General features: G+C 40.1%; 1 long non-coding RNA gene across 1 annotated transcript in view; it reads left to right on the top strand.

The window, feature by feature from the left end:
* LOC106952059 (uncharacterized) overlaps positions 1–14128 on the top strand; it is a 38975-nt gene that overhangs the window by 2406 nt on the left and 22441 nt on the right. The window lies entirely within an intron of this gene.

Raw genomic sequence — 14128 nt, 5'->3', positions numbered from 1 at the left:
CTAACTTTATATTTTGGTCCATCTGATGATGTCATTTTAAAATATTAAATGATTGAAAAATTGATCAGTTAGTCAGTACTTGAGTAGATGTTTTACCAAATACTCTTTTACTCTTAGGTAATTTATTTGATGGTCACTTTTTACTTTTACTTCAGTAAAAATATGTACTGCTCATCATATTTTGCTTGCTTTCCATGCCAAATATACTGAAAATCTCTTCAGCAGCCTGGCTATTTTACCACAAACATACAGAAAAATTACAGAAGAATCAGAAGATTTGTAGTCATCCGCTTTTCATTTATGACTCCTCAGTCGGATGTGTGGCGTATCCTATGAATCAGTGCTTTAGCTGCACATGGACGCACTCGCTTCCAAGAAAGTGATTCTGGGTCCCATAACTTTGAGGAAACATGAAACTCCTCAAGTTCTGCAGCTTCTTTTGTCTCTCCACAGAGACTTCAGGCTCTCATTTGTCAAGCAGGAAAAATAAAAAATCCACGAGGAGAATCATCATCCTGGTTCGTGATCTTGTTTGTATCACAGCCTCCATTTCTCGTGGCCCTTAGGGAGCCGCAGTGAAAGTAACGTCCTCCGCGGTGCATCTGCTGCGTCCAGATAAATGTCAGGAATAACGGAAAGCGCGTGGAGCCCTGGGAGAGCGATTTACACTCTTGGAGAGACCAAGGACCAAGATCCATAAAAGCTGCTATCTGAGAGAAGGAGCCAAGATGGATCTGGCTGAACTTATCCAGAAAGAGACAACAACTCTTTCTTGGTGTCTCAATTCGAAATGGTTCACATGTGCAAACACACAAACATACACACTCATAAAATCACTTTTTACACTTTTTAAAATTCTTTTTTTTTTATCATCCGAATGCAGAAAATGAGCTGAGTTGGAAAACTGAAGAAAGCTGTGCTTTTAAGTTGATATTTTTAAAATGGGGGGGGGAAGTAATCCCAATTTCCTGGTGACTAGAGAATGAGTCTGATTTGAGGGGCGTGCACACACCTCCAAACTGCGCCCAGACTCGGCTGTAGTGGTTGCTGGGAGACTAAAGTGTTTCTTGAGTTGCATTTTAAATGAAAAAAAAAAAATTATATTCTCCTGGTCAATAGAAAAGGAGGACAAGCTGAGAGGCGCACACACAACTCCAAACTGCGTCCAGACTAAGCTGTGCTGGTTGCTGGGGGAATGAAGAAAACTGTGTTTTTTAAACCATGTTTAAAAAACAGTTTCTTGAAATCTGATTTATTTCCTGCAGATTAAATGCAGGAAAGAAATCAGAAGTAGTTTGAACTAAGAGCTGCGCACACACCTCCAAGCTGCGCCCAGACTGCGCGGTGGTCGTTTTTGGTAGAATAAAGTTTTTCATGCTGTGAATAACATGAAAAAACAAAAAACGGAGCCACAGTATTGTTATTACTTTTTGCATTCTCTGTATTTTGGCATGAGACCCGAGTGTTTTATCAGCTCCCATCGGGGGTTCATGTCCATCCATTGTGTCTGCTTTTGCTGTGTCATTCTAACGCAGATTTAAATGGCAATAGTATAAACAGCAGCGTGATGACCTTTGATAGAGGAAGCGGGTTGTCTGATCGTGCGCCAGCACCACAGCTGTGTACTCTACCTGAGCAGCAAGAGTCATGTTGCTCTGCAAGGTGTTTGACTGAACGTGAAGGATCTTTTAAAATGTTTCACCCTCCTTTACTACCACAAACCTTAATGTAGTGATCCAGAACTATGTTGTTGAATGAAAAATGATCCAATATAGATCTGAAAATAGTTGCATCCATTTATATTCTTTCTCATTTTCATAAATAAAATCAAAAATAATTTCAAGACAGTGAAACATGCCAACTTTAGGGGAAGCAAACCTATGATGCTTGTAGAAATAACAAGAACAGAACTCTGCATTTAGCATTTGATAATAACAAACATAAATTATGTTAATTAAAGAGGACCTATTATGCAAATTCACATTTTGCATGTTTTTGTACTTCCATTTGTATCTGTACTGCTTCTAAAAAAATCTCTCAGCCATTTTTTGGCAATAACGTAATGTTTTTTGATGACTGGAAAATGACCCATTTCAAAAACCTTCAGAATATAATGTCACAAATCAGCAGGCTCAGCCCGTTACCTAGCAACCCCAGCAGAGTTCCGCCCGTTACCTAACAACCTAAGCTGAGCTCCAGCACTTCTGGTCAGCTGGTTTTATCGGTTTATGCACTGTACAATGGCTGCTGGAAAAGACAAGTGTTTTGTTGTTGACTTACCATCCAGAAACCACTTGGTGCATTTTTTGTTGCCTGTACAGGAGGCCCTTTTTCTGCTTTTCAAAGATGTATGGCTGAGTAATTGTGCATCTGTTTGCAGTCATTTTCACGTGTGAGTGTAAACGTTGAGTCGGGGGGGCGTGGCCAACAGCAGCAGTAAATAATTCCTTAATATTGATGAAAAAGTTAATATTCCATTGGCAGATTAAGCTATTCTTTCCGTGTTATGAGTTAAATAATTTGCCAATGGAACAAGGACTTTTTCATCAATATTAAGGCATCATTTACTTTAAACAAGTTCATTTTAAGTTAATTTGCCTTATTTCAAGTATACTAAGATATTTGCACTGGAAACTAAACCAAAGATACATATTAAAATTTCGTGTTTTTGCAGTGTAGGCAGAACTGACCAGACTAAAATCTCATTACCACAGAATGCTTTTGAACAAAAAATGTAATGAAAATGTTTCTTATGTCCCATAGAGCTATAATAACCTGTTCAAGGAAGCATAATAAGTCACCTGTAAAACAAAAAGGCAACAAAAAACTTTTATGGCGCAGTCTTGCATTCGCAGCTTGTAAAACTTCATATTCCTGCAGCGTCTCTTTATTTCATTTCATATCCCCGTCCTCTGCAGGCAAAAAGCCCAAAACCCACACCCGCCTGTGTGCGCGCGCGTGTGTGTGTGTGTGTGTTTGTGCTGTACGCTGTTTGGATCTGTCGGCGCCCAGCCTATCGCTCCCTGTGGGCACATGAAGGTCGGCATGGCGGCTGGGGGCTGGGAGCCGCTGACATGGCCGCCCGGTTCAAAGAGATCGCGCAGGAGATGCAGTGAGAGGGGGAACACAGCAGCCATTATGCTCACCTTGGCCGAGCCTGGGAAAACTCTGCAGCCCCGTCGCTCCCCTGTCCTCGCCTGTGGTTACAGGCAAGGAAGCAAGTGGACTTACAGGTGCTGCGTAGCACTCCTCAGGCTTTGGATACGCCAAAGTCTGCCACAAGTGGAGAAAAAAAACCCTTACAATATTCGATGTTTTTCAATGAGCGCTAAGAGCTGAAAGATGGGAAAGAGTGATGTGTAGTGTGTGAAAATACCTCAAACCAACCACAAAAATATTTTAAGAAGTGATCCTGATTTTCCCTTTAGTGCCCAAGTAGAAAAGTTATAGTGTGGACATATAGCCTCTTGGCTTTACCCATGCAGTGCATAAAATGCAAAGTATTGCAACTTATTGCACCACAAAGAAAGTATTATTCAGACTTAATAGGCCTTGTTTGATTATTTTTCCACATTAAGGGGTTTTTCTGACGAGGAGTCCAGAGAGCCTTTCAAGTCAAGTCAAGTTTATTTGACTTTATTCAGCCACAAAGTGCTTTACATGAGAAAAACAAAATACCATAACCAGTCATAAAACAAGCAGTTTGATCATATAATCAGAATCATCAAGATTAATCATCATCAAATATATCAATCATTTTTCCAGGTTTTACTCTAAACAGGCGGAATTTTAGCTTTTATTTGAAGGAACTCAGTGTTTCGGATGTTTTGCAGTTTTTTGGAAGTTTGTTCTAGATTAGTGGAGAATAGAATGTCTGGTTCTGGAGAGAGTAGACTTTTGGAAGGTTGGTACAACAACAGCAGATCTTTAATGTGTTCATTGATTTATAAACTAGCTGCAGCTTTCTGATTGATTTCTTTAGGGAGACCGGTTTTGGTAATCAATACGACTAAATGGACAAGTTTCTCTATTTCTTGATGGGACATCGGTCCTTAAATCCTGGAAATGTTCTTCAGGTGACAGAAGGCCGACTTTGTAACTGTCTTTATGTGGCTCTGAAGGTTCAGGTCTGAGTCCGTCTCTGGTTTCTAGCTGTAGCTGTAGCTCACTCCGGATCGTTCCTCCTTGGGTCCAAAGATAATAGCTTCAGTTTTGTTTTTGTTCAGCCACATAAAGTTATGGCGCCTCCATGCATTGATTTGTTCCAAGCTTCTGTTCAGTGCTTGGATGGGTTCAGAGTTACCTGGTGACGTCGTAACGTAGAGCTGCTACTTTTATGTCTTCCCAATATTTCTGGATTAGAGAGCCGTCCCAGAAGATGTATGAGTAATCTGCTGTTGTGCCACAATTTCTCCAACAAAGTGCTGTTTTATTTTTATTAAAGTTGCACATAACCTGGGAGGTTATAAAGTGTCTTAATGTTTCTCTTCACTCAAATTTCTTCCTCTAGTTACTGTTAATAGTGCAGTATGTTACTGTAAAATCTTTCGAATGTGAATACAAGCATAAAAATGTGCATGGTTACCCCTCAGCTTGTATGGTTTGTAGTTTTTCTCAGTAGCCACTTCAATTTCTGGAAAACAAACATTTTTCAACATAGCCACAGTTTTTTTAGCCATGAACTGTTGACCAATTTCATTATTTAGATGAAAAACATCATGTTTTTAAAGTAATAATATGCATCAAAACCTTTCACATAAGAATAGAAAGGCCCAGATGTTCCCAGAGAGTAGATTTCTAAAGCAAAAAACATTAGTCACTGAAAAAATTCAAGATGGCCGCCATGACCATCTAAAATGCATACATATATTCTCCATTAAAACCATGACAGCCATTTTGAAAAATCTCCACCAGATAAAGAATAAAAAAAAAATACAGGATCATAAAGATATATAGGATTTTTACAATTGTATGTAGGTTATAATTTGACACCAAACACATTAATAGATTTAGAGCAACAACTGTGGTGGCCAACTTGAAAAATCAAAAACTTATCAGTAAATATGATTTCAATGGGTAAAAAAAATTATGATTTGACACCAAAAGTATCCATCTGTGATAAATCCTGCGAATTTTAGGTGACCATGGCAGCCATCTTGAATTTTTTCAGTGGCTAATGTTTGTTTTCAGAAGCCTAGCCTCTGTGAACATCTGGTCAAGTTAAATTCTCCTATTCTCATGTGAAAGGTTTTGATCTGCTGCACTATAAAACATTTATAACATGTCACACACTTTTCTACGAGCTACAGTCTTCTTTTGTCATCATCATCTTCCCTTTTATGAACTTCTTCCCCTTCGTGCCTGAAACTCTGGCACATCCTTTAGCATGGCACAGCTTCATTTTCCATTGGCGCCCCAACGCGCTCCGGCTGGTTTTATTCCAAGGGCTCTTTACGTAGCACCACTTTTCTCTACCTTATAAACAGGCTGGCTATCACCTCCGATTCTTCATGCTGAGTGTTTAAAGAGCCTGGTGTTCCTGCGCTCACACCTGGCTGTAAATAGTCTTCCACTTGCAGCTCAGAGCCACCCGCCCCCCGTCACTCAGTAAATCGCCAGGATTTTTACTTTCCCCATATGTTTCTATCATATTTTTTTATTGCACCGCTCATAGGGCAGACTATGATAACACTTGTTGCCGGAGTGGGTTTGGGTGTACATTGGCAGGGCTAGGCAGGTGCCATTAAGCGGGCCCTTGCTGTTTTATTAATAGCGGTTTATGTTTCGATGCAGGCGGCTATGAATGTGGCCATTCAACGAAGGAAGGGTAGGAGTGCACACCAAAGGTGGCTCTGTGTGCGTGTGTTTCGCAGGGGCTGGCTAGATTCGGCTGGTACTCCGCGCCAGTGTCTGATGTTAGCGATCCAGGGGGTTTCAGTTATTTGTTTGTGCTGGTGTTTCAGCGAGAGGAGAGGCTGACATCACTTCTTCCAGCACTGAGGGGGTTGTTAATGTTGCCATTCTCAGCTTAAAGGAGCGAGGGTTATGGCAGGCGAGGGGCTTTGACTCATAGATGCTCTTTCCTTTCCTACTGTACAGATGCAGCGAAGGATTCTCACACGTACGTAATTATGAAAGAGCATCAACGCGACACGCACCATCTGATCATTTCCAGCTTAATTACTGAGCAAAGGGCTGCAAAGCCACCAATTTCAGCCAATGCATCGGCTGTGAATATGCCGAGCTTAATAAAATAACGCTGTGGGTTGGAGGGGTATGGTTGCGTGTGTGTGCGTGTGTGTGCAGCACAAGCAGGCACTTGCATGCCAGGCTCGGGGCTTTAAACACATCAGGCTGCATGCTAAAAGAACATGCGTTCAGGGGAAATTTATGGAGCCTGACAGCGCCGTGCGAGCGAAGGGTTTTCACCGAACAACGTTTGGAGAGGTGCAATCTGGTATTTATTTGAACGGCCGCACTCACATGTGCGTCTCAGCGTTTGGTGCTCGGAAAATAGCTGATGGGAAATTTGTGTTCCTCAGGACTTTATCCAACGATTGAAACCAAACAGAAATGATGAACAGACAGAACCAAGAAGTCCTACATGGTCCTAATATAAATACTCAGCCTGGCTAAATTACTGACATTAGAGCAGTTTTCATTGGAGGGAGCGAAATACATTTATTTTAACAATACAAAACAACTTCATGCTACGAGGAAAGAGAATATTTATTGGTTTAAATCTGGAATTTCAATTAATCAAACTTATTTTCGAAGTAATTTTGGTTGCATAAGATCCAGAAATGCAAACCTCTATAAGTGGAATCAGTGTAAAATTTATGAACAATAATACAACAACAGATTGGCACAGACTTTCAGGAACCAACAGTAAGTTTCGGGAAAAGTATCCTATAAGTTCACTGAAAGTAAAAACTAAAACTAGAGATTAACTGACCATGTAAAATTTTCAGGCTCGTCTCTCTGAACTTACAAGTGACTTTCCAGAGCATGTCGTTTACTTTCCCAGGTCTTACAGATTACTTCTCTGAACCAGTAACTTACTTTCCTGAACTTTACAGGGTTCTGTGTGGGACTCGCACATATCAGTTATTCCTGAATCCTCTCAATTCTTGGTGCTTTGCAAAGGTTTTGGAAAATAACCTGTAACCCTCTAGAAAGTAAGTTCTAGAGAGTAGCATGAAAGTTGTAGAAAGTAACTAAGTAATTAGGCGGCTCTCCTCTGTCCTCTCCACCTAATAATTCATCAATGTTCCCAAAAATACTTTGTAAGCAACTTGTAAGTTCTGAGAAAGTAACCTGTACTTTTTTTAAAAGTAACTTTTAAGTTACTCGTTGAAACAAAAAAAAAATGTCTGAGAACTGATAAACTGAGAAATAATAAAAGAAACCCATTTTGGTTTAATTACTTGGCGCCGTTGCATCTCTCTCACAATCTAAATTTACGCCTCTGCGGTTTCCGCTGTACTTTTCCTCAAACGCAGGTGGCCCATCTCTGTAATATTGTTCACTGTGGGAAATGCACAATTGTCTGGAAGGTGTTGATACAGCATGTTCTGCTGTACCAAGGACTAAAAACTTTCAGTCACTATCTACTGTCAGGAGTAAACACTGGCGCTGTTTAGATCAGGTTTTCCGTCAGATCAAGGTCTGATGCTAACCCAGTTATCATCACAACCCAACCTGGAAATTCATGTTTACTCTCACAGGGATGTATCGTCAATGTTGATTTTACCAAACTTCAGAAAACAACATGGATGACTTTTTTTTTTTTTTTTTTTTTTATGGGCTGTGATTTCTTTCACCCCAAAATCAACCTGAAACCTTCGACACGTGATTGGAAAGTCAAGAGACTCCATTAGATTTGGTGATAATCTATCCCCTGACACTCAGAAAGCTACATGGCATGAAAGCAAAGATATTCCTAGAATGATGGCTGATGATGTTGCATTGCATTCGCAGCTGCCGCCACGGACGCTGTTTGTGCCATTTATTTCTGTCAGTGTTGAGTCTAGTGTAGGTGTTGGTTGTTTCACGTGGAATGAAAACATTTCCTCTTCCTTTCCATTTCACTCTGGAATGAAAACAGAGTTCACACATCCCACCCTGCCCTCCGCCTTCTGTCTGTCTGGCCATCTCCCTGGATGTGTGTGTACATACTCTGTGCTTAGGGTGGAGATTAGGGCTGGTATTAATGGGATGCTACTTGCTGACTGTCCCCCTTTGTCCCCCTCACATTCCTCTCTCCCAAACATACACACTCACATATGCAGCCTCATCTGACCCCTCTCTATCCTACCCAACTTGAACACACAGGCATATGCAATTGTGCACTCTCCCATTTGGTATTGCTTCCCTCCCTCATCCTTCTCTCTCTGCTCAGAGCCTTTGGACATCAGAGCTGGCCTCCACAATCCCTGCTAGCAAGTATTCAGATATGCTAAACCAACAGACAGCCAGGTCTATTGTCATGAAGCCTGAGCTGGAGTGTGCATGTTGGTTTGGCCTGGACGGTAGGTTGGGATAAGATTTTGGCGCTGCTAAATCCCCTCTAATCCCTGAAAAGCAGATGTAAAGCCAATGCCAGGAGCACCTTCAGCAGTCCACCCTCTTTCACCTGCTTTTGTGCACACTGTGTTATGATTGGCACCTGTGCTCCGTGACATTACCAGCAGTGACAAAGTGACAAGCCTCCCTACACCCAACTGACAGGAAAAGCAATAGCATTTTCCTGAAAAAACCCCCCTAAATTTTAAGATATTAAATGCAAATATCTGAATCTCTAGGAATAAAAGAAGATTTCATTTGCTTTTGTTCTGCTTTAGTGTTTGAAACGATCAAGGAAAACTGGAAAGGTTGAAACCAGTTTACCCAAGATGCACCTCCAAGCTTGCAAGAGATGAAGTAAGTGATGAAGTGGGGGAACATTGAGCCAAGCTGGTTTCTTGTCTGTAGCACAGCCATGTGGCACCAACCAACAAACTAGCCAACTTCCCAATCAACCGACCAACCAACCAACCAACCGACCAACAAACTAGCCAACAAACCAACAAACTAACTAACCTACTAGTAACCAACCAGCCAACCTCTCAACCAACCAACTTCCCAATTCCCACCAATCACTTTATTACAGATATTCACAATCTCAGCTTCTTATGTGTACAAAGCAAACCTAAGCAGATTCATTCTATCCATAGACTTAGTAAAGTAAAATTCACCAAACTTCATGAGCATATGTTTTTTTTAATGACCTTGACACTGAAGAAGAAAACGTTTGTTGAAACCCATTTGTGGGTTATTAATGTTTAGAGAGACAGTCTACGACTTCAAGCTGCCAAAGTCTGGAGCTTCTCGCTGGCTCCAACCTCAAAATCCAATATGGCCGCTTTGCATATAAAACTCAGTGATAACTGGAGCAAAAACTATTTATTTGCTCTTCTCATGCATCAGATCCCGTTAAAATTTTCACATGTACGGTGTGCTTCATTGCAGTTAATTTGTTTGTTTTTGCCTTGCAAACAACACCAAAACTTTCCTTGAGTACCACTATGGCAGCCCAAATATCAGCAGTGGTACCTCCATCACAGTTTAAAAACCATGGATGTAAATTAAAGACTGCTGTTGCTGTTCCCAGAAGCAGTTATTAACAATTATGGTAGTGTTGAGGTTTTTAAGGGCCTTAAGGTAAAAAAATGGTCCCTTTGTACGTTTTTGTATCCCAAAGCCCTCTCTCATCTGCTAATGTAGATTCTCATGGGCCCACAATAAAACCCCCACAATAAAATCAGTGATTTACATAATAGCAACTGCTGAATGTTGCAGAACCTTTTAGCAAGCTTCCAGTTTGGCAAAAAACAACTTAAAAAGTTTGCGCAAGTGTTCACATAGTCTTCCTGGTGATCTTATCTGGTAATCGTGGTCCTTTCTGGTGTAAAGGTTTCAAATATCAGAGTTTGTAACCGCTTCTGCTGGCGTTTCAGATCTCTCAGACTTTCTGTTGGCTCTTTTAAAACTTGAAACGCTTCCATGCTGCTTGCATCGCATTAACCTCCAGTTCCTAAGCTCTTTTCTGTGAGTAGTTCAGAGGAAAGAGTTAAACCGTGGGGGTGTAAGTGTAACACATACTGCCCCTGCAAATCGACTTTAAACAGGGGAAAGAAAGTCAGAACACGGCAAACGGTTTTGATTTATGGGAGCAGAAACACATTTGATATTCATTTCCGCAGCTGCGGCCAGCTAAAAAAACAGCCCGCAAATAGACCCATACTGACAATAGTGCAGTGTAGCCCTCCAGTGTGTTTGTGTGTCTCTCCGAGCCTGCGTGCGTCACTCCTATTTTAGGAATGTTTTGGGGCTCTTTCAGTCGATTTCGCCGCAGATGTTTCTGATTCGCCAAACACACATAATAAGTAATTATTGAAAACACCTTTCTGTTGCCCGGGGTTTGTGTGCTGCTTCGTTTTGTGTAATCGAAGCTGCGGTTTCTCAAAGAGGCACAGGATCCAAGAGTTTATTGAAAGCCAAGAAAATGATCCCACAGTCAGAGTTTCCTCAGAGAAGAAGAGAGAAAAGGGAGCTTAAAGAAAATATTCCCCATCCCACCTCAGTGAAAAGACGCAAAGTGGGAGAAGAGGGAAGGGATAGCAGCCATTTTATCCAATCAGATGGGAAGAAATGAAGAGATTAGCTTGTCAAACCATTTTGAAGGGAGCATTTGCTGTGAAAAAAATACGCTGCAGAATCACAAAAACTTACCAAGTATTTCTACAAATATCCTGGTATACTTGAAATAAAACAACATTTTCACCTATAAGAGCTTGTTTTGAGTAAATAATTCCTTAACATTGGTGAGAAAGTGCTACTTTCATTGGCAGATGATTTGACTTATAACAAAACGTTTTTCCTGTGTTTAAAGTGAAATGATCTGCCAATGGAACCAGTAGCTTTTCATCAAAATTAAGGAATTATTGACCATCTTGCTGAAAAGTTACTTATAAGTTAATTTTCATCTTATTTCATGTGTACGAAGATATTTCCATTAGAAACTAGACCTAAAGTACTTGGTAAGATTTTGTGTTTTTGCCCCTTTTTTGTTTTGACTTTCTATGTCACACTTAAATGTGCCAGATCATCAAACAGATGTTGGTATCAGACAAAATTAACCTCAGTAAACGCATAATTCAGTTTTCAGATGATGATTTTGTCTAATAGAAGAAATAAAAACCCCACCTAGGCTCAGTTAATTTTTATTAGTAACAACCAGATCTGATTACTCTCAGTCCTGTATAATCAAATCACTTTAAATAGAATCTGTTGGCTGAAATATTTAACAAACCAACACATGGAGCTTCAGGACATCTGGTTGGAAAAGGAAACGCAAAACAATCCATACATGTGAATCTTTGCATTTATTTGCTAAGACTGGTTGTTTGTTTGTTCATGCAATTGCTTTTGTTTGTTTATATTCTTACCAATTGCTAAATACAGTTTTTTAGGAGAAAAAAGAGAGAACGAGAACAGGAAGTGGAACTTCTGAATAAACAGTTTTCATTCACTTCAAAATAAGAGCATGAATATAAATGTCAACTTAGATGTCAAACCTTTTTATCTGAAAGTCTGCAAAACAGGCAAATAAACTGTTGCTTTTATTTAATAAACATTAATAAAACATTAGCAAAAGTTAGCAAAACACTAAAGCGCTACATAAAAGATTAGCTCCCCTAATTTAGGGGTTTGAATGTGTATGTGAATGGCAAACAGACAGGAGACTGCTCCAAAAGCAGGAAGTGGACTGCAATGCAGGGCATTCTGNGTAAAAACAACCAAAAAAAAACCGCTTCAGCTCAGCGCTAGCTAGAGAAATGGCTTGTGGTATTTCACCAAAGAAATCCTACAACCTTGAAAATCTGACGCCACTCCGTTTTGTTTATATTTCGTGAAGAAGGAAGTTGCGCTCATGTCTTCTTCTGAGGTTTTTGTGTTGTTTACTTAAGTAGTTCTTGGTGCAGTGCCGCCACAGGTGAGGAGGGGAACAGACTGTTCAATTAGTTTGGATAGTTTGACAAAGTGCAGTGTGAAAGCAAAGTGAACCGGAAAATGTAACAAATGTTGCAATTTTGGTCCCCAGTCGGACAAAGTGGAGACAGAAATCTGTATTTTTTCAAAGTAAAGTGAAGTAAAGGAAACATTTTGCCGACACATCTCCATCTTCCAGTGTCTTAAGTGTTGCATTTTCACAAGCTAGCATGTCTACAAATTGGTGTATGTGATTCTGTGTGGGCGTCTGACGGCCCGTTGTGTGTGTGGGTGTTTCAGTTCAACGTGTGCATGTCGAAAACGGGACTGACGAGAGAAAAGGAGGGAGAGAAAGAGAGATCGGAGACGGGATGGGGGATGACAGGCTGGATCTGATTACGGGTTGGAATGGCTGGGAGGGTTTGTGGTACACTGCTTTCTCAATAGTACATTCCTGTGTGCAAGCCGAGGCAGGATCTGCAACTTCAGGCCGGCCTCTGCCAGAGGGTTAGAAAAAAACAAAAAAGAAAAATGCCTCGTCAGAACAAGCAGCTCAGATTTACTGGGCCCTTGCTAGATAGCAGGATAGAAGATGAGTCACTCACATCCTGCGTTGGCCTCTGTGACACCGGAGCAGCGTTTTAACGGGCCTCCTGTGTTACACGAGCGCAGCCGTTATTTTCTGCAGCTCCCAGGCCTGAGGTTGGCGCGGCGGCGTTATTGTTGCTCTGTGTCAGATTTACATGCCCTCAGAAGCTGCCGACACTGAAAGGAGTGACCTTTAAAGAAGGAAGCTAAGTTTTTTCAGAGGCGAACGGGTTCTCATCTGTGTGTGTGTGTGCCAGCAGGAAACGTCAGACAACTGCACAAACCAGCGCTTTCAAAAGTCAGACAGATGTATGCCAGCATGACTCCTCTGCTCCGGAAAATTCACAGACTCACCTGCTCGTCTGGGGGAAATGCGAAATGTCACCACCAGGTGCTCGGAGTTGCTTTACAAATTAGACCTTTAAGCGTCGACTGGCTGCGTTGCGAAACATCGGTTTTTCCATTTGAGCCATCTGTTTCTTGGGTTAAAAGTCTGACTGGTTGTTTGTACTTGCCAGATTGTTTGCCTCCTTTCCCACCAGATTTGCAGATTTCTCTCTCCTTCTTTTACATGCGTTAAGCACATGTGTCAAACTCGAGACCTGAGGGCCAAATCCGGCCGGCCGCAGCTTTTTATGTGGCCCTCTAGACGTTTGGTGGCCAATATGGAGTTAGAAGTTTATCACAATATTTAGTACTGTTGTGATAACGATAAAAAAATGACAAAAAGTATGTATCGCTTTTTTTTCGGTAACTGCATCCCAAAACATTCCTATTTTTAAATATACTCATATTTATTGTTGCTGTTGTTGAAAAAACAGCGGAGAAAATAATAAAAATGTATATATATTTTTTTACATTAACTGAAATTTATTGTGACAAAAAGAAGTAAAAATTCGTAAAAGAAAATTTTCACGATAAATAATAAATGATACGGAAATTGCCTCACTTGATATTCATTTGTAGTTCGTGATCGATGTGGCGAGTAACAAAAAGTCACAGTTACTGCCATGCATAAGTGGGAATATTTGCAAAATGTCTTGCAAATATTTCAAAATTAGCACCACAAATTATGTGATTTAGATTACAAAAAGATCAATGAGAAAAGAGACAAGACACAATAGAAAAATAAAATAAATGAAATTACAAGAATAAAGTCGTAAAATTGTGAGAATAAAGTCAAAATAATACAAGAACAAAGTCTTAATATAATATGAAATATTTTGAAAATTAAGTCGTACAAGTAAATAAATCTAGATATTATGAGAATAAAGTTATAGTATCATGAGAATAGTCCTAATATTTTCTGAATGGAGTTGTACAACAAAATAAGTAATAATATTATGAGAATAAAGTAAAAAACAATCCAAGAATAAAGTCATAATATTACAAAAATAAACTCAAACAAGAGTAAAGTTGAAAGAATACAAGATTAACAAAATGAGAATAAAATCAATATTTAAATAAAAGTCATAACAAAAAGAGAATAAAGTCACAATAATATGAC

Source organism: Poecilia latipinna, unplaced genomic scaffold (genome assembly GCF_001443285.1).
Source record: "Poecilia latipinna isolate Pla-1442-1.1 unplaced genomic scaffold, P_latipinna-1.0 Scaffold490, whole genome shotgun sequence".
Taxonomy (NCBI): Eukaryota; Metazoa; Chordata; class Actinopteri; order Cyprinodontiformes; family Poeciliidae; genus Poecilia; species Poecilia latipinna.
The sequence above is the reverse complement of the archived record's forward strand: the minus strand, read 5'-3'. Positions and strand labels throughout refer to the sequence as shown.